This window comes from Pongo abelii, chromosome 6 (genome assembly GCF_028885655.2).
Source record: "Pongo abelii isolate AG06213 chromosome 6, NHGRI_mPonAbe1-v2.0_pri, whole genome shotgun sequence".
NCBI lineage: Eukaryota > Metazoa > Chordata > Mammalia > Primates > Hominidae > Pongo > Pongo abelii.
Genome location: NC_071991.2, coordinates 115,456,261 through 115,481,740, shown reverse-complemented (window position 1 = coordinate 115,481,740; position 25,480 = coordinate 115,456,261). Strand labels below are relative to the sequence as shown.

The following is a 25,480-nucleotide window of genomic DNA, read 5'->3' as shown; positions in this document are numbered from 1 at the left end:
ATCCCACTATAACTTTACTATGACAGTGATAGGTAGTAAGAGCTCAATTCTTGATATAAAGATGTTAATAATGGTAATAATTCATAATGTAGGTATGTTTCTACTGTTTAAATCAGCTCTTTGTTTTACATATTTTGTTGCCAGAAAGTTGAACAGTTTAAAACCATTTAGAATTTTCATCTCCATATATATTAAATTCAGAAGGAAAATGGCTAATTAAAATTGATTAAAGATGTGCTCTAGATATGATATCAAAAAAAGATTAGAGAGACAGAGACAGATGCATTTATCTGAATAAGTAAGATAAATAATTTCATATGCAAATTTGTCATTGCCTCAAACTATCATTTACTACTTAATGCAAAGTAGTTTAATCAAAAGCCATCCTTTGCTTTTCTCCTATCCCATCAAAGTTTTTACTCTTCTTGGGCAAACACCTCAGTTAGTTGTTGAAATTAAAAACAACAACAACAACAACAAACCCATGTTTTTATGTATTGAGCTGAAATGTATATTAAGTCCTACCTTAAATAAAATTGCAAAGTGAAACTTGGCACCCTTCAAATTTTCTAATGCTAAATGACTCTCCTCCATCAGAAACACCAGCATCACACTGAACACAATTTAAACTCTGTGTTTGAACTTTAAAGAAGGAAGAAAAACTTCTAATATTCCACTGAGTACTCAATTTGGGTGGGCTTAATTTAAAAGATTTAGAAAAAATATATATTTAGCCAACTTTATGAGACATATAAAAGGAGAGAGATGTGTAACTATAATATATATAAGAAATATTACTTTATGGCTATGCATATTTTAATATGACTTCCAGAATCCATTTTTATAACTTTAATCTTTACAATTACTCCTGTATATAATTTGGAGTAAAAAAATGTGCCTGATGTGGTTCTGTTGGGACATACATCAACTCTTTTTTTAATAAAAAGAAATTATTATAATTAAACTTTACTAATTTTCTCTTCCACAAAGTTGATATATATTCTGAGACTGTACTCAATTGTATAGATTACAAAGTATTTCTCTGAGGAAAATAACTGCATATTTGTTTTCCTTGCAGAGTTTAATTTTTAGAAAAACATCACTTACACAACAGTAAGTGATGCCAGAGGTTACATAACCCAGAAAAATGATAGTAAATGCCAGATACCATAGGATTTGGGGAGACGGAGTTGGCTGAAATACACATAGCAGACCTCCAGGGAGAAAAGAGCTATGCAGAAAAAGAGCTCCAGACATCTGCATAGGCATCCTCCTCATTATTTGCTGAGTAATGACAGGGCATACATACAGTTAAACTCCCAAAGTGGGGCAAAGAAAAACAGATGAGTCTTAAACTCAACAATTTCCACACATTATATCTCCAACTGCCCAGTATGGAGAGTCTTCAGTCATTCTCCAAGACATTCAAACATTCAGCGGAATCCCCAGAATGATCAAAGACTATAAATATGTAGAGGCTGGGGGCTGGGAAGGTATATGCATACATATAAATACACATTTTATCATAGCACATATTCATGATATATATGTGTATATATTATGTATATCTATATGTAAACATTTTATATACATATATACAGAAAGAGAAAGAACGAATAAGCAGTTATCTATTTAATAATCCAACCTCCAAAAAAAATTATTCTCTAGGTTACTGAAATTCTTCCTAAGCTGCTATTTATTCAATCACTGTTGTGTTTATAGGATTTTTTTCCTTTCAAATGAAAACAGTCCTGGTAAGTATAATTAAGCCATTAACACCTTGGCCTAGATGAGTTTCTGAGATCACAGAAGAAAGGCCTTTATGAGACGCTGAATAGAGGTAAGTATTTTACCCTGACAATCAGGGAGGACCAAGTCTCCTGGTTCCAGACTATCTATCTATCCAAAGGCATAGTTTTAGCTCTGCAAATGTGATTAGATTACACTCTCTACTAATGAAGAGAGTTTAAGAATTGCAATGTGCCACATAATCAATTGCTAATTTCTAAATGGAGTTTTAACAGCATGTGGTCATTAAGTTTTTATAATCCTTAAATTAGTTGAAAAGTGAACAAGTCAGTTCATGACCATTTTTTATGTCTACATGCCAATCAGCCAGACAAATGAATTTTGAAACAGAACTAACCATTTTTTGGTTTCCTACTAATCAGGATATCATATCTCATCCCATCTAGTATAATCAACCTGCCTTCCTTCATATCTGAGACTGTTTTCTGTGAATCAGTTTTTGTACGCCAAAAAACTCATAAACGCCCCCTCCAAAATTTTAAAAGGACATTATACAAAGAAAAAAATTACTCAGCATTGCTTGAAAAGTCCAAAACTATTTAAAATTGAATAATTTAATAAACAATATTATTTACTGAGTGTGTGCTAGGTGTATGGCACAATTCTGACTTGCCTGATTCACATACAAACCTATAAGGAAGGCACTATTATTTTAATACACACTTTGTCAACCAGGAAACTGTGATGAGGCAATTTTAAATAACATTAACTAAGGTTATTTTTGTATTTAATAGCCAAGTAGATACAGTCATTCTATCTAAATTTCCCAGTGTTTGAACTATTATTTTAACAGAAAAACCCTCTCAAAATATAAACTGATAACTGTTAATACTGTAAGAAGTTGAAATAGTAATTATCCCACAGCTAATCAAATTTGAAAGTAGAGACGGCAGCACGGTGGGTTTTTTCAATCTGCTTGCTAAAAATCAAGTCCAGGCTCATTTTATCCTTTAGGAAACCTACAATCCATGGTGTCCATCAACACTGTCAAAACAAACTTTCCCAGCAGAGTAACGAAACTCTGACCAATTCTATCAGCTCTTCATCACTCACGAAGGAATGCTTTCACAAGTGTAGTCTGATCTCTGCCCCAACAGTAAGAATATCAGACCATATTTATGCCAGAAGATCTTTAAATAATTTTGATAAGAAACACTTTCACCAACTGCAGTCTGATCTCTAATCTTTGGCACATTTCCCTATAGATAAATATCAGCATAATGTTGAAAAAAATAATTTTGCAAACAATTTAGTAATTTTTACCTATTGAAAGTTCTAATCTATTTGAAAAATGATCCAATGGATTGTACTTTTAAAAGGGCTAAGAATGCAGCATTTATGGATACTGTAGATAATTTGTTTTCGTGTTTGTCTTTTATATTCTTCAAACTCTGGGATCATTATCTGTTTGCCTCAACATTGCAGAACAGTGAGCTAATTCAACATAGACCAAAATTAGAAGTGCTACTATACAAAAATTGCAGTTTCAAATTTAAACAAATATAAAACATTTTGAGCAACACCTATGTGGCAACTTCAATTCTGTATGCTCTTTGGTGCTTTACCTAGGTTTTTGGTTTTGTTTCGTAAATACTGATAGCCCCAGATTGCAGACCATTTCTCTTAAGGAAGCTCAAGATAATCTACAGTACAATAAAACTTACATATAAAGAAAGTTTCTGGATATTACCATGAAACTTTTTATAATTGGATTTTAGCTGCTATTTAAATTATTTGGTATAAACTCTTCTCTTACTAGAATGAAAATTGGACAGTTATTATCTGTAATTCTTAGTCACTCAGGTTCCAGGACAGGACTCAGGCTGATTCAGAAAAGCCAATAACTCTGCTCTCATGGCAAACACTGTTCAATTCTGAGGAAAATTATTCTCCTTATCACTTGACCGTGTATCTTCAAAACAAAAGACAACTGAGTTTAAACGCCATAAAGGTTTAAAAATCGTGCTATTGCTAACACAGGTGATTAGAACTGTTGAGAAGATTTGAGTGTTGAAACGTTTAGGAAAGAGGAAAAACGAATTTGTTAATGTCAAATCCGTCCTCACAAAAAGCATCAATGAAATGAATTCTTGCATGGGATATTTTCTAATAGTGCCAAGTGTCCATTTTCTTGCTTCTCATTTTGTTTCGGAAAATTGTTTGGGTTACCACATTCTCAGGAAACAATTGTGTTTCTAGAGATAGTCACAAATTACGGCAGTATTTGCAACATTTGTACATGGCAGCTGGGAAATATTTTGCAATTTAAACAATTCATATTACTATTTAAGTTGTATATATGTATGTCTAAAGGAACATGCATGGATCTATATGTTTTAGTCTTGATGGGCATTGAATGAGCCTTCCCAATGCTCCACATCCTTGTCAATAATTGTGAGTCTTTTGAATTTTAGCCATTTTGGTAACGGCTTTATTTCAAAAACGTATACCTTTCCTTTTAATGGTAAAAGGAAAGGTATAAAATAAGAATTTGGCCTTAAATATGGAAGGATTCATGGCACAAAAAGAATGTTTCCAAATTTAAGACAAAATTAGTCTGAATTTGTTACTAGATGAAATTGTCTTAACAATAGCTAGAGCTCTGATATTCATTGGAGCAACTCAAAGACAGAATATGATATTTTATGGTTCTACTTGAAGATGAAAAAATCTTTAGTGAATATCAAATTTGACCTCATAACAACTTGCAGACACACAAAAAGAATGTCAACTACCCATTGTGTCTAGGAAGTAACTAACTCTTCAATAAATGGTGCTGGGAAAACTGGATACCTGTATAAGTCCATGCTCACACTGCTAATAAAGACATATTCAAGACCGGTTAATTTATAAAGAAAAGAGGTTTAATCGACTCACAGTTTCACATGGCTAGGGAGGCCTCAGGAAACGTATAACCATGGCAGAAAGGGAAGCAAACACATCCTTCTTCACATGGTGGCAGGAAGGAGAAGTGCAGAGCAACAGGGGAAAAAGCCCCTTATAAAACCATCAGATCTCATGAGAACTCACTCACTATCACAAGAACAGCATGAGGGTAACCCCCCCATGACTAAATTACCTCCCACCAGGCCCCACCCATAGCACATGGGGATTATACGAACTACAATTCAAGATGAGATTTAGGTGGGGACACAGTCAAACCATATCAATATCCATTTGCAGAAGAATGAAACTAGTACACTATATCTCAATATATACAAAAATCAAATCAAAATGGATCAAAGACATAAATCTAAGACCTCAAACTATGAAACTACAAGAGGAAAACATTGGGGAAAATCTCCAGGACATTGGTCTGGGCAAAAGCATCGTGATCAATACCCCACAAGCACAGGCAACCAAAGCAAAAGACAAATAGGATCACATCAAGTTAAAGAGTTTCTTCAGAGCAAAGAAAATAATAAACAAAGTGAAGAGAAAACCCACAGAATGGGAGAAAATATTTGCAAACTACCCATCTGACAAAGGACTAATAACCAGACTATACAAGGAACTCAAACAACTCTATAGGAAAAAAAATCTAATAATCTGATTAAAAAAAATTGGCAAAAATTTGAATAGACATTTCTCAAAAAAGACATATAAGTGGCAAATAGGCATATGAAAAGGTGCTCATCATCATGGATCATCAGAGAAATGCAAATAAAAACTACACTGAGATATCATCTCACCCCAGTTAAAATGGCTTATATCCAAAAGACAATAACAAATACTGGCAAGAAAGTGGAGGTAAAGGAAGCTTCATACACAGTTGGTGGGAATGTAAATTAGTACAACCACTATAGAGAACAATTTGAAGGTTCCTCAAAAAACTAAAAATAGAGCTACCATTTGATGTAGCAATCCCACTGCTGGGTATATACCTATATTATTCTGTTTTCACACTGCTGACAAAGACATACCTGAGACTGGGAAGAAAAAGAGGTTTAATTGGACTTACAGTTTCACATGGATGGCGGGGGGAGCCTCAGAAACATGGCAGGAGGTGAAAGGCACTTCTTACATGTTGGCAGCAAGAAAAAAATGAGGAAAAAGCAAAAGTAGAAACCCCTGATAAACCCATCAGATCTTGTGAGACTTATTCACTATCATGAGAATAGCACGGGAATTACTGGCCCCCATGATTCAATTACCTCCCCCTGAATCCCTCCCACAACACATGAGAATTCTGGGAGATACAATTCAACTTGAGATTCCAGTGGGGACACAGCCAAACCATATCATTCCACCCCTGCCCCCTCCAAATCTCACGTCCTCAAATTTCAAAACAAATCATGCCTTCCCAACAGTCCCCCAAAGTCTCAACTCATTTCAGCATTAACCCAGAAATCCACTGTCCAAAGTCTCATCTGAGACAAGGCAAGTCCCTTCCACCTATGAGCCTGGAAAATCAAAAGCAAGCTATTTACTTCCTAGATACAACGGGGGTATAGGTATTGGGCAAATACAGCCACTCCAAATGGGAGAAGTTGGCCAAAACAAAGGGGTTACAGGACCCATGCAAGTCCAAAATCCAGCACAGCAGTCAAATTTTAAAGCTCCAAAATGACCTCCTTTGACTCCATGTCTCATATCCAGGTCATGCCGATGCAAAAGGTGGGCTCCTATGGTCTTGGGCAGCTCCACCCCTGTGGCTTTGCAGGGTACAGTCTCCCTCCCAGCTGCTTTCACAGGCTGGCATTGTGGCTGTGGCTTTTCCAGGGGCATGGTGCAAGCTGCCGATGGATCTACCATTCTGGGGTCTGGAGGATGGTGGCCTTCTTCTCACAGCTCCACTAGGCAGTGCCCCAGGAGGGACTCCGTGTGAAGGCTCCAACCCCACATTTCCCTTTCTCACTGCCCTAGCAGAGGTTCTCCATGAGGACCCCAACCCCTTGGCAAACTTCTGCCTGGGCATCCAGGCATTTCCATACATCTTCTGAAATCTAGGAGGAGGTTCCCAAACCTCAATTCTTGACTTCTGTGCACCTGCAGGCTCAACACCACATGGAAGCTGTGAAGGCTTGGGGCTTCCACCTTCTGAAGCCACAGCCCAAGCTGTACATTGGCCCCTTTCAGCCATGGCTGGAGTGGCTGGAACACAGGGTTCCTAGGCTGCACACAGCATGAGGACCCTGAGTCCAGCCCATGAAACCACTTTTTCCTCCGGGCCTCTGGGCCTGTGATGGGAGGGGCTGCTCTGAGGGTCTCTGACATGGGCTGGAGCCATTTTCCCCATGGTCTTGGGGATTAACGTTAGGCTCTTTGCTACTTATGCAAATTTCTGCAGCAGCTTGAACTTCTCCCCAAAAAATGGCTTTTTCTTTTCTATCACATTGTCAGACTGCAAATTTTCCAAACTTTTATGCTGTGTTTCCCTTTTAAAACTAAATGCTTTTAACACACCCAAGTCACATCTTGAATGCTTGGCTGCTTAGGAATCTTTCCCACCAGATACACTAAATCAACTCTCTCAAGTTCAAAGTTACACAAATCTCTAGGGCAGGGGCAAAATGCCACCAGTCTCTGCTAAACATAACAGGAGTCATCTTTGCTCCAGTTCCCAAAAAGTTTCTCATCTCCATCTGAGAACACCTCAGCCTGGACCTTATTGTTAATATCACTATCAGCATTTTTGTCAAAGCCATTCAACAAGTCTCTAGGAAGTTCCAAACTTCCCAAATTTTCCAGTCTTCTTCTGAGCCCTCCAAACTGTTCCAACTGCTGCCTGCTACCCAGTTCCAAAGTCACTTCCACATTTTCGGGTATCTTTTCAGGAACTCCCCACTCTACTGGTACCAATTTACTGTACTAGTCCATTTTCATGCTGCTGACAAAGACATATGTGAGACTGAGAAGAAAAAGAGGTTTAATTGGACTTACATTTCCACATGGCTGGAGAGGCCTCAGAATCATGGAGGGAGGTGAAAGGCACTTCTTACATGGCAGTGGCAAGAGAAAATGAGGAAGAAGCAAAAGCAGATCTCAGGAGACTTATTCCCCATCAGGAGAACAGTATGGGAAAGAGCTGCTCCCATGATTCAATTACCTCCCCCTGGATCCCTCCCAAAACATGTGGGAATTCTGGGAGAGACAATTCAAGTTGAGATTTGGGTGGGGGCACAGCAAAACCATATCAATACCCAAAAGAAAGGAAAGCAGTATATTGAAGAGATATCTGCACTCCCATATTTGTTGCAGCACTGTTCACAATAGCCAAGATTTGGAAGCAACCTAAGTGTCCATCATCAGATAAATGGATAAAGAAAATGTGGTACATATACACAATGGTTTACTATTCAGCCATAAAAAAGGAATGAGATCCTGCCATTTGCAACAACATAGATGCAACTGGAGATCATTATGTTGAGTGAAATAATCCAGGCACAGAAAGACAAACATTGCATATTCTCACTTATTTGTGGGATCTAAAAATTAGAACAATTGAGCTCACTGACACAGAGAGTAGAAGGATGGTTACCATAGGCTGGGAAAGGTAGTGAGGAACTCTGGGGGAGGTGGGTTTATGAGTACTAAATCAAATAGAAAGAATGAATAAGACCCACTATTTGATAGCACAACAGGGTGACTATAGTCAATAATAACTTAACTGTACATTTTTAAATAACTAAAGGAGTGTAATTAGATTGTTTGTAACATGAGGGATAAATGCTTATGGGGATGGATCCCCCATTTTCCATAATGTGATTATTTCACATTGCATGCCTGTATCAAAACATCTCATGTACACCACAAATGCATATACTTACTCTATACTCACAAAAATTAAAAAGAAAATAAAAGAAAAACAGAACTAATAATATCACAAGTTCAATTATACAAAAGGGAAAAAGAGAATTAAAGGCGAGTGGAGAATTGGACAAAAGGAAAAGAATTCTAGAAGTCCCAGGTAGTAGTTCACAAACTTTAGTGTGCATCAAAATCACTTGGAGGCACTAATTACTGGGCTATATTCCCACATTTCTGAATTAGCACATCAGGGATGGAGCCAAGAATGTTCATTTCCAACAAGTTCTCAGATACTGTTGATGCTTCTGCCCAAGGACCTCATGTAGAAAACCCCATAGGCTTAAGGAAGTGAGCTGTGAGTAGGGGGAAGATGAAGGAGGAAACGGATAACATCAGGAAAATTATAACTGCCCTCCTAAAAAGGCATTACATTAATATTCCATCAAAAAAACTGATAAAAGGCTGTGATTGGTAACTTACAATACATTGGTAAAGTTTGATTGTTATTACTGTTTTAAGTAAGTAGAATTAAGATGACCATATATCTAGGCTCGTCTGAAAGTCTTAATTTTCTCCAACAGCCCAGCCCAGCATAACAATTAGTAGCACTCCCTTTCTTTCTTGAGAGTAACCCAATTGAAACAATAAATTATATAGTTACTTTACTTATTCATAAGAATGAAATATAAAATATATGGAAGCTGTAAGGATGCTTCTTCTCTGTCTGCCTGGGCAAGAAATTAGATGAGCTGGTGCAAAGAAGCAACAAAGATCTTTATCTACTTAATGCCCTTTCAAAGGATCTTTGAAAAATACTGAGTAGCAAACACTGCTCAAGATAGAAAGACAGTACTGTATACACCAAGCAGAGAAAAAACAATGAGCACCAGACTTGGAGCCAGGATGATTAATAGCTAGGTATTTCTTAGCCCAGAGAAAAGGTATGCCTTTTGGTGGCTGGGCCTTCTCAGGACACTCTTATAGGCAGAAAATAACTATTAATCTCCAGATATTCTGACTCTGGGCATCTGAGAAAGAGTCAGAAAAGAATCTTGTTTTTCTACCAACAACTCAGAGACTTCAGATGTATGGCATCCATTGACCATAGTTTGAAGAGCACTTCAATCAACTTCATCAAAGTTTGATGTGTTACTCTCCCCAGTAGAAATGACATTTTAAAAGCTTAACCCAAAGGAATGAATTTATAATAAAAGAAATCCAGAAATCAACTAAATGTATACCAGAAGAGCACACAGGCAGTCCTTTTCTCCACATAGAGAGGCCTATGTTAGGTCCAAGATCTCAATTCCATCCTTCTAGTACCTAAATAGAAGGGCAGGCTGGAAGAAGAAGGTCATCACAGTGGGCAGAACCCGGAATTAGAGCATCTGTAACTACCTCGCCTTCTTCATGAAATTAGAAGTTCTCTAGTACTATCAGTAAATCATGGCGGGAGAATCCTTTAATTACTTCCATAAAATTCCTTAGGTCCCAGAACATCAAGCATTGCAATTTGGGTTGGAGGAGTCCTCCACAGTTGCCATGGGAGATATGATAGCATTTTATAATCTGAAGGCACCTTGAGTGCTACAACCTGAAACTTCCTTTATTCAGTAGAATTTTAATAAAGTTTTCTCTGGCTTGATTTCTTTTTTTTTTTTTTTTCTCTGTAATATAACACTTGGGCAAGATTCAATTCTGACATCTTAAGGTCTGAATAAATATGCATTTTCCATTGAATTGATGATATAGCCATGCTGAGTGTATCCTTGACATTGTATCACCTTCTTGGTTATACATTGACATTATAATGTTATTTACTACAAAATTACATTGACAGCATCTTAGGAAAACTGTGTGAGCATTTCAGTTGCAATCAAAGAGAATATTGAAGCACATTTTGACAAAAATGACTTGGAGGGAAAAAATAACACTACCAAATAGTGCTTCAACAAAATCGTCACAGATTTCAGAAAACAATTTAACTATGTGAATGCTAGTTAGCAGTTTATTCCGGATCAATGGCAGATAAGGGACTAAACTTTATTGAGAAAGACTTCCTCAAGAAATATAGAAGAGAATTTTGGCTGTCTCAGGAAGCAAAACAGAATTGAGAACCCTCTGCTTTTATTTTCAAGTACAAGGTAATATGATCACCTCCTCTTCACAGATTTTGCCAGATAACTGTAAAAATTATAATCCACATTATAATGAATATTTTGTAAGTACGCATCTAGAAACATATATTTTAGTATAGAGGTAAGCCACAGAAGTATAGCATTTTGTTATTTTAATTTTAGAATAGGCTGGCAACCTATTTAATCCCAGAGCTTCATTTTGGACACATTGTTCAGGCTTATATTGTCAATATTTCCTCTTAGATCTGCATGTCTATTTCTCTCACATTACATCCCACTAAGTATTTTGGGCAGTAGAAAGAAAAAAGAAAAAGTAAAATAATAATAACTAGCATTCACAAAATGCCAGCTATACACCAAACACCATACTAACCAAGCACATTACATGTAAAATCTCATTTACTCATGACAAGAACCTTATGAAGAAATACAATTATTATTCACACTCTACAGATAAAGAAACTAACCCCTGCAAAAGACAAACACTTCTCTACAGACACATAGCTAGTAAGCAATGGAGTTGGGATTTGAACAAGTCTGGCTCCAGCAATCACTCCTCTTGGAAAGAAAAGAAATGGAAAAAGTGAGGCCAGAGTGTGTGGATGGCGGAAAGGAGTCAAATACATCTACTAATGCTCCCAGCCCATGCTCATGGTTGCCATTCCTCTTTCCAGTTGGAAATCTAGTGGAAGGGAAAGGTCTCTGACCCAAAGCCACAATGAGTGAAGCCAGAGGGAGATTTACTAGACCTTTATTGAGAGATGTTGCTGAAGTTCATCACTCAAGCGGTGATCTTCAGGGCAAGGAAATCGAGTGATCCTACCAGAAATCTAGTGGACAGTCTGAGGGAGAGCCAAAAAAGCTGGGCAAGAGTCTCTCTGGTCTCTCTGAATAAATATCAGAGACAGCAGCAGCTGGGCTTCAGAGATTGGCTCACCACCAGTAAATTATGCAGATCCATTAATGTTCCATCATTGGTAGCCATATTACCTTAAGAACTTAGATGAGGGGTGTTTTTAGTTTCAAATTCTTCTCTCTTACTGTTAACTAAAATATTTGTCAAGATCTTCTGTCCATAATGAAATCCTGTCAAGTAGCATCCAAATTCAGTTCTGAACATCATTGACTTCTTTCCTAAAAATATCATTTGCTGAGTGGCCAAGAAAATGTGAACAGTATTTGACCTGAAACTATTTAGGATAAAAATTATGTAAACTTCTTTCTTAATCAATTATTCAATACTATAATGTAAATTAACTTTTTTGTTGATATGAGTGCATAGTATACCAAAAGAATCACACTCTCAGCTTCGATGTCAAATGATCTCAAAATTTGTTCACTAGAATCTACTTCTAAAAGAATCACTCATCTGCATTATTTTTCAATTATAAACTTAAGAGGGTTCAATAAAACAAGTGATTTTCAAGGGACTTTCAATTAAATGAACTTGCTTAGTTGTGTTCAATTAAGCACTAGACATGGAAGATGGGTGATTTTCAATTTAAGAAAATATGCTACCAATGTGTTGCTTTGAGTCTAGGGGAAAAAGTCATTTCTTAAATAATTAACTTGAATACAGCTATCACTTGAATCCCTGAATCTACTGCTAGAAATAATTACCGGTGAATTAGCTTTATATCTGATAATTTATAATATGGAATGTATATTATTCCATTTCATATATATGTGTGTGTATATATATGTACATTTATACATATATGTGTATGTATACCTACACATATATATGAAAGAAAAGAGAATACACACACACACACCTGTTTTAATGGCTCTAATAGGTTATAACTATATTGACAGAACATTTCAAAAAATATAATAACATGGAAATATGTGGTTAAAGTTCATGGAAAGATCATAGAAAGAACTACAAGTCACTGTCTCAAACTTCCCCTTTCCTTGATTATCTAATTCACATTCTCCATCATTTTTTCAAACTTTTCTTTATCTTTTCTAGTTCCTTAGGTGGTTAACATCTCTTTCCTAAACAGTTTTGTATCTAAATTTTATCGTGTAGTTGGCTTTCATGTATAGGCTATTGAGTTTCTAATATGATAAATAAGGATGATCTTCCCCACACTCTTTCATCTACTTCTTCTGCTAATATTGTTTTGTCACTGCTCTGATTGATCGAGTAAGCAAATTCAAACAAGATATGTAAATCTACATTTCTTATTCTGAAAACCACAACCCCTTGACTTCTCATTTGATAAGCTGATGTTGCCAGCAAGGGTCAGTCAGGTGGAGATTGATAAGTACATAAATTTTCTCCCTATCAAAGAAAAGTGCTAAAATTATATTTCCTACTATATAGGTCCAAGACTATGACTCCTGTGCTCCACAAAAGAGAAAGTTTTAGCATGAAGTTTAAATGGATTATCCTTGTCTTATCTCTTTATCATCTCTGAATTTTTTTCTAAGCTCTCAATCATTCTACATTCTATTAAATCTCCTTTAATCCCTGGAGAACTCTCTACCCAAATCTTCTGATCTCCTAATTGGGTCTGAGTTTCCTGGTACTTATATTAACTCATCTAGTTATTTCCCAGAAAGCTTATAGTCCTTTTCAAGTTTTAAAAATTTTGACAGCTCTTTTAAGGTATAATTGACATGCAATTTTACATGCAATTAGATTTTTATATTTAAATATTTTAGACTTAGAAAAGAGTTGCAAATATAGTGCAGAGTTCCCGTATATCCTTCACCTAGAATCCTCTAACGTTAGCATTTTACATAATCCCATGCAATGATAAAAATTTTAAAATTGACATTGGTACAATACTGTATTACTCAGGGTTCTCCAGAGAAGCAGAACCAATAGGATATGTAGAGTTATGTAAGAGGGGACTTATGGGAATTGGCTCACATGATTATGGATGCTGACAAGTCTTACAAAATGCCACCTGCAAGCTGGAGAATCAGAAATGCCAGTGGCATAATTCAGTCTAAATCCAAAATCCTGAGAACCAGGGGAGGCAATGGTGTAATTCTCAGTCCGAGGCAGTAGGTCTGATAAATCTGCTGATGCAGGTCCCAGGGTTCAAAGGCGTAACGACCAGTTCAGCTGTCCATGGGCAGGAGAAGATGGATATCCCAGCTCAAAAAGAGAGAGGATTCACCCTTCCTCTCTGCCTTTGTGTTTTATTTGGACCTTCAATGGTTTGAGAGATGACTGCCCACATCGATGATGGTGGATCTTTACTTGGTATACTGAATCAAATGCTAATCTCTTCCGGAAACAACTCAGAAACGTTTTTACCAGCTATCTGAACATTCCTTAGCCCAGTTTAACCATCACAACTGCATAAAACTACTCAGGTGATGGATGCATTAAAATATCAGAAGCAAAGATTCCTGTACCCATACAGTTATTGAGTTTTTTTTAAATTAACCATCACGAACAGTATTTACTAAATTGCGGATTTTATTTAGATTTCACCAGTTTTCCCATTAACATTCTTTTTCTGTTCCAGTATCCAGAATCCAGCATTGCTTTCAGCTTCCATAGTTCTTTTTTAACCTATTATAGCTCCTAAGGCTTCCTTGTATTTTATAACTTTGACTTATTTAAAGCTTAACTGTCAGGTATTTTGTAAAAAGTTCCTCAGTTTGGGTTTTGTCACATATATATCTATATGTGTGTGCCTCATCATGTATATGCTTCGATTTTAAAATACAGAACCAGTCTTGCATCTATTGGATGAACTGCCCTTGGTTGTATCTCTTTTTTATATTGCTGGATTCTATCTGATAATAGTTTGTTGAAGATTTCTCTGTCTACAATCTAATCTTTTTGATGTATCATTTGATGCCTATCATTAATAGGTTTTTTTTTAAACCCAGCCAGTAGTTCTTCAAATATCATTTTTTCTTGTTCTCTTTCTCTATTTTCCTTCTCAAATTCTAATCATGTATATAGTAGGTCATTTGATACTGTCCAAACTCACTGGAATGCTGTTTGGAGTTTTGGGTTTAGTTTTTTGCTTCTTTCCACATTTTATGTTTGTGTTTGAATAACTTTTTATAGGCCTAATTTCAAGTTCACTGATTCTTTCCTTGTCTGTCTTGATATTCCTAATGAACCTTTAAAAGACTTTCTTCATCTCCTTACTGTTTTACATTTCTAGCATTTCTATTATTTCTTCTAGTTTTCATTTCTCTACTGAAATTAATCACCTGATAATTGACATAACACCATCATTACAGTGTTTAACATATTAATTATAGTTATTTTAAATTTTCTTTAAAATAATCCAAATATCTGTATCACATCTTAGTTCAATTTTTACAGTCATTTTCTTTCTTCTGATGCATTTTTTTTCTTGTTTTTTCATATGCTTTGCAAATTTGTCAGGTATCTTGTGCAGGACAGTAGAGACTGAGGTAACCAACTTTTTATCCCTGAAACTGGGCACATTTTTTCCTCTGCTATCCCTTTAATGCCGGAGCTTCAGGTAATCTAATTAGGAGATGGACTGTTTGAGGTTTGTTTCTGCAATGGTTACCCTCATTGCACACAGTCTTTAAATTTTTCTAGAAATATCTTTTAAAAAGCAGCGTCTGATTTGTTTGGTTTTGTTTTTCAATGTCTGGCTCACCCTCAGCTATTAGTCATCACTCTCTGCTCACCTCAGAGTGTATCATGCAAACTAATTGCTACTTAACACTTCTTAGCCTGGTGGTAAGGAGTTCAAGGTAGTCTTTTTTATTAAGATTAAACTTGTTTTATCCAGGTTCAATGTCCCTTACCTCAATACGTTTGCCCTGTTGGTAATTTAAGTATTTCCCTGCCCCTTCACTAGAGACAGGTTTTTCTAGTTCTCTTCCCCAACTGCAATCTGTTTTCACCAGTGTCTTAATAGCAAAAGTGTTTTATTTTCCCTGTCTCCATAGATTAAGGCTCCTGTCTACAGAGTTCGAAGAAAAGTGCTCTGATAGAGTTTAGTGCCCCTTCCACACAGTATCTACTCTTCCCCACCCAGATTTTTACCATAAGGGAGACTTTTTAAAGTTGTCCAAATCTTTGCTTTGAGTCCCAGCAAGATTCATGGAGTGAAAAAAAAACATGCAATAGGATGAAATGTCCTCTCTCATTAGTACAGCCTTGATTAGCCCCCAGCATTTTACCACTCTTTCTAGTTAAACTCTTCTTTCCTATATCTGGCTATATCTTTCCCAGTAAACCAATGCTCATGGTTTTTCCATCCCTGAAGTCAGGAGTGTCTCTTTAAATTGTCAGGAAGTTGGTTTCTCTGTAATCTCAGCACTCCAAAGTCATAAACTTACTGTTTGTCCATTGGAAGATGATGGTGGTGATGATTAAAAAGATAGTAGGAACACTTTTTTCATCTCTCTATATCCCCAAGTGGAAAACTGATTGTGGTACTTTTTGATTTATAATTGTGTTTGCCAGAGTTCATACTCAGTAACTTAAAGAAAGAAGGGGAGGACTGTATGGTGTGTAAGTATTCCAAATACTTAGATGTCTGAGTATAATTGTGTTCTTTATTCACATTTGATTGCAGTTTTGCTAGGCTTAAAATTCTAAGTTAAAAATTATTTTCCCTCTAAGCTCTGAAAGACTTTCTCAGTTGTCTTCAGCATCTAGTGTTGCTAATGACAAATCTGATCCCATTCCAATATGTATTTCTTTGGTAGTGGCCTTAATTTGGCCTTCTAGAAAATCAATAGTCTTCTATTCATCCTTAGAACTCTGAAATTCAAGAAAAATAGCTTCAGATTTGCATTTTTTTATCCACTGTGCTTAGCATTTCCTCGGTAGTTTCTTCAGTTTTTGGGTGCTTTTTTTCAGAGCTGTAAGTTATAATCCTTGATTTCTTGTTTGTCTTTTTATAAAATTAGTTTATGCTTATGGAGTACAATGTGATGTTTTTATCTATGTGTACATTGTAGAAACATTCTGTCATACTGACATATCCATCACCTAGCCAAATTTTTTTTATGGTGAAAATGTTAAAAATCTATTCTTTTAGCAGTTTTGAAATATACAATACATTCTTATTAACTTTCAGTTAACATGCAGTGCAATCGATTAGTAAAATGTATTCCTCCAGTCTAACTGAAAGTTTGTACTCTTTGATCTACATCCCGCCATCCTCACCCCTCCCTGATTCATTCCTCTACTTTATTATCTGATTCTATGAGTTACTTTTTGGATCCCACATGAGAGAGACAGGAGGCAGCCAAATGCCTACGCAGATAGGGGTGGGTCTGCAGTGAAACCCTACCTCCAAGCTGAAGACAGCTTAAAGCCTGAAAGCCCAGCTACAAATTAAATCCTCAGACCAGATTGAGAAGTTTTCTTCCCTTTTGGCATGCTTTCCTCTGATTGTTCCCCATCCTTCACCTATTTTACGTACACCCACCCTTTCCGAATTGGTTTTCTACACTGCCATGCCCACCTTTGAGTAGTGTCTTCGCTTCAATCTTTTTTGCATACTCACAATCCAGTCAGCACACACTCCCCATTCTAGGTCCATAAGAGGCCCCAGCCACACAGGAAAAGCCTTCCTGCCTTCGGGTAGGGGAACCACCCCCTGTATCCCCTCTCTGCTGAGAGTTTTCCTTTAACTTAATAAATTCTACTCCACTTGCTCTCCAGTGTCCGTGTGCCTATTTCTTCCTGTTCATGAGAAAAGAACTTGGACCTAGCTGAGCTAAGGAGCAGAAAGACTATCACACGTGTAAGTGACAAAATACAGTATTTCTTCTATGCGTAGTTTATTTTACTAAGAATATTACTAAGGAGAGTGTCCTACAGCTCCATCTATGTTCCTGCGAATGACAGTCTTTCCTTCTTTTTTAAGGTTGCATAGTATCCCATTGTGTGTATGTAACACAACATCTTTATTCAGTCATCCATTGATGGATACTAACATTTCTTCCATATCTTGGCTATTGTGAATAATGCAGAAATGAACATGGAGATGTCTTCAACATTTCTATTTCAGTTTTTTTGCATATATACCCAGAAGTCAAATTCTTGGATTATATGGTAATTCAGATTCTCCCTCTCTTGGTAATCTAAGCATAAGCTATAGAAGAACTTAAAGAGCTGATAAGAGGAGCTGAAAATATGCACAGAAAGAAAGGTCATGAAATATCAGTATCATAGTGGGCCACAAGTAAAAATATGATTATGTGTATGTTAAAACTAAGCCAAAACTGAAATAGATAAAAGAAGTTTTTATAATAGAGAGTGAAGCAAATGATTGTAGTAGAAGCAGAAATGAGGAAGAGTATATTCCTCAGTGCAGGAAATGAAAGCTCTCCTACTGATGAACGCTAAAGCTTCTTAGATTTTCTTGGAGCCTCAAGTACTTTCTAGTGTCTATGATCTCTGGTTTATTTCTGTACAACATTCTTGTCCTCATTCTCATATGCAATATAACCACAGTTTTACTATTCAAGATAACCTGGGTCTGTTTCTAGCTACCAAAATAACCTAGCACATTTCCTCAAGTAGACCATAAGCGGTTCAAGTGTCCAATTCTTTGCATGCACCACAACATCTGAGGTTTAAACACCAGAGATTCTTGACGTGTTCATTCAACGGTTCCAGAAACTAGAAAAGAGATGATGCTCCAATCTAGAGATTAGAGAAGTGGTGAGTGTACCTACAATGTTTCCTACTGCTATCAAGTATTAAAGTATTGCTCTTGATATACACACAACAAATTGGAGTTTACTTAAAGCACAAATTGTGACAGGCCATAACTTCTTTAGCTGGTTATCACAAAACCACCATACTCTGAGACCTTCTAAAACATCCCTGTGGTGAGTCAACAGAAGTCTATAAATCTAGTTAAGATGCTTGGATTTGTTCTCCCTCAGAAGACAGTAACACAAGACAAGCTGCAGCCTGAGGTCACCATGCATTTGATTCATGACGTTTTTCTTGTTAGGTTATATCTGCTAGGAATGAATAGTCTGAGAATTTCTTACACAAATGTAATGAAAAATATAAAGTGTTCATCCTAGGAAAGGAATGGAAATGATAAATAGAAAAAGAATTTCTACTCTAAGCTTGTGATGTCAAAATGTTTATAATAAAAAATAATTTATATGATGTTTTCTGGTATTTGGCTTAAACATACATATTTTATCTTTAATATTACTTTAAAATATAACACTAGTGCCAGTGAAGCTGGATTATCTATATATTCAAGTCTATTTTACCTTAGTACATAAATATTTTATTTATTAAAATACTGTTTTGTTATTAATCACAAGTGAAAGCTCCTGAATATAGTCATAAGTGTTGCTTGCTTTTTCAATATTCCATATGTGTAAGAAGAAATTTACATAGACTATTTGCAGTTTCAAAGTAAAAAAACATTTTCTAATGAATATCACATTTTATTAATTTTTAGTTCAATATTCAGGATTGATTTTTAGTTTTCAAAGTGATGAGTGGGTTTTTTTCTTATTATTACAATCCACTAATAATAGAACCCATCTGTTTCTTAAATAAGGTTATGTAGGAAATCAACTACCTTTACCTCAAGTATTATTAAGACAAAAATACAATGACTTAATATATACTTATAAAGGTGAATTAATGAAAATTTTCAGCTGGTCCAACAAATTGTTTTAATAGTGACAGCTAGACTATAGTATGTTTTTTTCTCCAAGGACATGGTCTTTACCTTAGACCTTGAAATTGAGAGAAATTCACTATGAATTAACAACACTTGTCATGAGGAACACAGAAATAGTATTGATTGAATTGTTATATGGTAAACATTTCTATAGGCTTTCTCACAATCTATATAGAGAATTTCTAAAATAATATTGTGACATCTTTCCTTGGAAAAAAAGAAATTGAGTCATATTTAATATCTTTACATTTAGATGTTAGCTTTTGATACTACTAGAGGAAAGTAAAGATAAATCCATACTGCTCCACCAAAAAAAAAAAGTGTTGGTTAAGAATATTACTAAGTCTAGACTGCATAAGTAAGATAAAACAGCCAAGTCAATAATAGATCTCTTCTTCTTTAAGAAAAAAATTATTCAGTAAAAGGTTTCACTTCTCACATAACTTTGAGGGAGATGCATTATCTTTCAGATTCATAACACCAAGGGAGCAAGGAGCCTAAATGTAGGAGCCTGGTCGTGAATTGTGACTAGAGCTGTTAGCACACTCTTCCTATTTAGAAGAAACCTAAGACCACAGAAGCCAAGCCATTTGGTCTTCTAATGTTTAGACCCAGAGCGGGAGCAAGTCCTATATTCATGATCCCAAGAAACATCAGTCATATACAAGCCACTCCTATCTGGAGGACAAGCAGACCATGAGGCTATTCTGCTTTTAATAAAGGATGAGAATTGTGTTGAATGAAACGAAGGATTAGTGCAAGTCACTCTCTCTAGAGCATTCAATAAACCTTTCTCCTGCCTTTTTAAAATTAATCCATTTAAGTGAGATAGAGTTGATTAAAATAAGATCTTTCCCAGAACTCTTAAATCTTGCTTCTAATTTCAGGGACTCCATATACCAACAACTTCTGAAACATTATTTACAACTATCTAATATTGATAGTAGCAGGAGACAGAAAAATCCCTAGGCAGATGGGGCAGGTCCACAGTGAAACCACACCTTCAAACCAAGGACAGTTTAAAGCCTGTAGCCAAGCTACAAGTCTCAGATAAACCTATGGACTGGATTGAGAACCTCTCTTCTCATTTGGCATGCTTTCCTCTGATTGATCCCTACACTTCACCTATTTTGCATACACCTCCCCTTCCCTAATTGGTTTTTTAACATTATCATGCCCACATTTGAGTGGTGCCTTTTAGGTTTTTTTGTTTACTCACAAACCAATCACCATGCACTCACCCATTCTGAGCTCATAAAAGCCCCAGACCCAGGCACACTGACAGAGGGACTGCCTGACTTTGGGTGGGGAGGACTACCCACCTTCAAGTGGATGACTACTGTTTTGAGTCCCCTCTACACTGAGAGCTGTTCCATTGCTCAATAAAACTTTTCTCCACCCTTCTCACCCTTTGGTTGTCAGTGTAACCTCATTCCTCTTGGAGGCAGGACAAGAACTTGGAACCCACCAAACATGAGTACAAAAAAGTCTGTAACACTGTGACCCTCTGCCCTCTGCTGGCATGGGGTAGCTGCCCCATGTAACAGGAAGCAGTGGTGGCACTGGACCAGCCCTGGAGCCACAGGCCAGAGTGGGGCAGTGGGACTAAATGAGCTGTAACAGAGGTGGGCTGGGAAACACCGAGCCCAGCTGCAGGCTGAGCATGAGATCCAGGCCAGGGCACAAGCTACACACAGCCTGCATAGCCAAGTGGGCAGGGTACCTCCAGCAGCAAGTTAAGGGCTGAGCAGGGCTCGGGCAGGGATATCACGGGCCACAGAGGTCTCCAGCTGGTGAAGCGGCACCAAAAATATACTGCGTCAATATGGTTAGTACACTGATACAAAAATTGAAATAATTTGCCCAAGATGACACTCAGGAAATGGCAAGAAAGAGGACTGGAACTCTCAGCAGCCTAATTCCAAAGTTCTTGCTCTAACCCCTTGCTGAGTTTTAGTACCACAGCATTAACTATAATTATGTGGAGACAATGTAGAGAGGGAAGAAATTTCTCACCTTCTCCTGCAATTTCAATAGGTTATTTGAATTCTTTGTGGATCCTCCTCTTGACTTCAAAGTATTGGGGTTGATTTGTGTGTTTTACACCTGTATGCACATGCAAACACACACAAACGTGTGTGTGTGTTTCTGTGTATTTAAAAATACATGCCATTTATTGAAACTACTCAGTATGGACACATTCTGTCAGCATTACTTTGAGTTGAGAGCAATTGAGGAATAGAAACAAAGAAAATCTGCTTTTCCTCCCCTCTCTATCAGAAAAAGCAAGAGTATTCTTAATCATTGGAGACAGTTCTAAACTCGTCAGAATAGAGAAAGCACCACTGGAATCTATGTAGCAAACCTTGCTAAAATAACCTTCTTTCATTGGTTTCTACCATATACTTGCCTTCTCACAGCTGCTGTCCCTAAAAACCGGAAGCATTTTTCTTTCCCTTGTAATTCCTCTACAAATGTATTTTTCTTTTGTTAAGATGATTCATATTCCCCAAGTCCTAACCCCTTCTTTGGGTTACTCATCCACTGAGTACCCCCAGTTGCATAATGCCTGCTAATAAGCTTCTTATTAGCTTTTTTTGTTGTTGTTTTTCTCTTGTTAATTCGACTTTTGTCTGTCTAATTTTCAGAGTCCCAGTCAATGAACCCAAGATGAGTAGAGGAAAAACTCCTCAACACTTACACTTCTTTTTGAAGTCCTCTTGAGTCTTAAACAGAAGAGAGGGCTCATATGCATGAGCAAAAGGATTTTTTAAATCTTAGAATAAGGATTTAAAAAAAATAAACATTTCCACTTTCTAATAAACATCCCTCCAAAAACCTTCAAAGTATTAAATCATGGATACATTAGCTATTGCATAGGATAAAAAAGATGAACCCTTTATGATTAATCATTCATCACAATATTAAAAAATTAGATGGTATAAACATGCTCACAAGGTTATGCATTCTAATACTACATACTGAATGCTTTTCCAGAGAAAAGTAAGAAAAGTGAAGCATTAAGCAATAAAAAAAGAAAACTATAAGAGCAGACATGGGAGTATTAATAATAACCAAAGATATATCAATCTTTTAGAAGTCTTGGATAATAGAATTTTATAGTAAACCTCTATCTATATCTAGTAAACAATCTTGGTTTTCAATTTAAAACTCTATGTTTATGCCAACAGAACTGACAAGTCCTACCAAGATTAAAAGAAAATTATTTGTCATTGAAGACCTCTCATCTTACTAAGGAAACAGAACTATTAAAGATAACTTACTAAAAGTTATATTCAGAAACACCATCTATTTAACAATATTGCATTTGGTTAAGAAAAAAATTACAAACTTTGAGATCTTCAAAAATAAAAAATAAGAAAAAAATCGTTTCTTTTGGTTCACTTAAAGCTACTTTCTGCCATTCTGCTTTCAGAATTTCAACAAAGGCATAGGCTGGGTGTTCTGGCTTACACCTATAATCCCAACATTTTGGAAGGCCAAGGCAGGGAGATCAGCTGAGTCCAGGAGTTTGAGACCAGTCTGGGCAACATGGCAAGACTCTGTCTTTACAAGAAATTAAAACTTACCCAGATGGCGTGGCGCGCAACTCTAGTCCCAGCTACTTGGGAGGCTGAGGTGGGAGGATTGATTTAACCTAGAAGGTTGAGGCTGCAGTGATCCATGATTGTACCTCTGCACTCATCCTGGGTTACCAGAGTGACACTCTGCCTCAAAATAAATAAATAAATAAACAAACAAAAACATAAACCAAATACATAAATAACATCATCAATATCTGCACACAATAAAATAGTTTTACTATTTAATTATAAATTCAAAAACAGGAATTAAATATTTAAGTACCTTCCAAATGCTGAAGAATGAAAGGCTCCAAGAGCCTGGTACCTATGGAGAAAACAGAAAATGGCTGTCAGAAACAAACTCCAGGAACACTCAACAGAGACTACACTGAAAGTACTAGAAATGTACCTGAACACAGAACTACCCCTAAGAAAACTATATAAAATCAATTAAGAAAAACAAAAAATCTAGCTGGGCTTGTGGCAAAATCAGCAGTAATTATTAAGCCAGCTTGCTCTTTGGCCCACTTTCTTATAGCTAGTTGCTGTTTATTATGTACCCCTTGTCACAGGATATTGTGTCTTTTTGTTTGTTTGTTTGTTTTATAGGTAAAATCTAAAACAAATAAAATAATAAACTTTAAATTTTCCCTTTATATTTTGCATATTAATAAAAGCTGCTTGTCTGAAGGGCCCAGCAAGGAACTGACTCACGGAAGAATGCAATATCCACATTCTGATGATTCTATCCCCCTTTCCTCAACCAATCAACAACCTCAACTTTCCAGCCCCTCACCTTCCACAATCCTCTTAAAGATCCTTGAGCAGCATCCCTTGAGGAGACAGATTTGAGGCTTGAGGATTCCTCCCATCTCCTTGCTTTTTGGTCTTGCTATTATTAAACTCTTTCTTTGCTGCAATCTCCACTGTCTCAGTATATTGATATGTTTCTGCAGAACGGGCATACAAACCTGCCAGTTTTGTAACAAACGTATAATCTGAACCTCTAGCCTATGAAGAAACACTTTTCTTAGCCATTCTACAAAGTCCAGAGTGTGATGTTTTAATATTAATTTAGACGATAAGCTGGCAATCTCGTAAGCATGTAACATCTATTGACTTCCTATTATGAAAGAGGCTCAATGCACAGCTCTGAGGATTCAGACATAAGTATGGAATGAATACTGCCTTATAGGAGGAATTAATCTAGTAGGAAAACAAACTCATGGAAAAGATAATGTTGAAATCATAATGCAAAAGACGCTATAGCAATCATAATTACTGACAATAGAAAATGGCATCATTGTAATTGAAACATTTATTACATGTTTACAATGTACAAGGCACAATGTCAAAGCAATTTATAAGTATTAACTCACTGAATCCTCTATGAGACAAGTACTATTATTATAAATACCTTATTTTACTGATAAGGAATAGGAGGTTGAAGAAGTTAAGGTTATCCAGAACGTAAAGGACAGACTATAGAATCAAACCCAGTCTGAGGCCTGGACTATCAAACATGCTGTTGTTGCCAATGAATAAGAAGTCTATGGATGCCTAGGGCCATGGAAGGGGAGAAAAAAAAATATGCAATTTCTTTTCTCAATTCTCATAAGTTCTTACCTGGGATACCTCTGTAACAAAAGACAGATTCGTGGAAAGGAAAGGTTTACAAATTTATTAGTGGGCTTATGGACATGGGAGCCATACTACAAGGTATGAGGCTCAAGGGAGGGGTCAAATAACTGAAGTTTTCATTACACCCTCTGGTTACAGAAAGAATAGCGGCTTGGAGGTCCTGGGGACAGGGAAAGGTGGTATTACAGGTTATGAGAGAGTAAAGGGAAGAAAGTATGTCAAGCAAAAGCTGTCTTGTTATGCACATGAAAATATTTCAGGTAATCTCAGAGCTGTCCTAAAAAGAATAGATGGTAGCTTTTGTAAGGCTTCTCTGTCAGACCTTTAGAAGTGTGAGACTTTGAGTCTCTTTTTTCTGTGAGTTAACCTTTCCTAGATCCAAGGGGGACCTCAGAGAAAGCCTGTTTTCATCTGTTGTTTACTTCATTTCACTAACGTAGATTTCCTCTACAGATGCAAATTTCCCACAAACCAGGTAGCTTTTCAAGGCTATGTTTATGTTTTGCAGCCCCTCTGAATAGCCATATTAAAACATGCCAATGAAGTACATTTTGGGGTAAAATATTCTGGTTTTCTTCACAAGGGTACTTAGAATCAACTGGGGTATGGGAAAGGTTTTCTGGGAAGAGGGTATTCTGGGAAGTAGGAACAGGGAGCAAGAGTGTGGAGGTATGAAGTAGTCCTAGAGATATCTGTCTCATTAATACAGCATGAACTATGAGGTAGCTGGTGAGCTGAGTGAGGTTGGGGGCCTAGATGGATCAGGGGTGGTTTGGATGTTTTACCTTTTTCTTGTAGGCTACAGACAGCCTATAACAAAATTTCTAATAGTGGAGTAAATAATATATTTGCATTAAGAGGGATCTGCTCAGTAGCTATGCGTTAGCAGCATGGGGAACAGTTTGAAGTAGGCAAGACTGGA

General features: G+C 36.6%; 1 long non-coding RNA gene across 2 annotated transcripts in view; it reads right to left on the bottom strand.

Moving 5' to 3' along the window:
* Positions 1 to 25,480, bottom strand: part of LOC134761787 (uncharacterized) — a 117,310-nt gene that overhangs the window by 38,301 nt on the left and 53,529 nt on the right. For both annotated transcript variants that reach the window (XR_010140920.1, XR_010140921.1), the window contains exons 2-3: positions 23,201 to 23,242; positions 22,924 to 23,061 (exon numbers count right to left, since the gene is read on the bottom strand). This is a non-coding gene — a long non-coding RNA (uncharacterized LOC134761787). The remainder of the gene's footprint in view (positions 1 to 22,923; positions 23,062 to 23,200; positions 23,243 to 25,480) is intronic.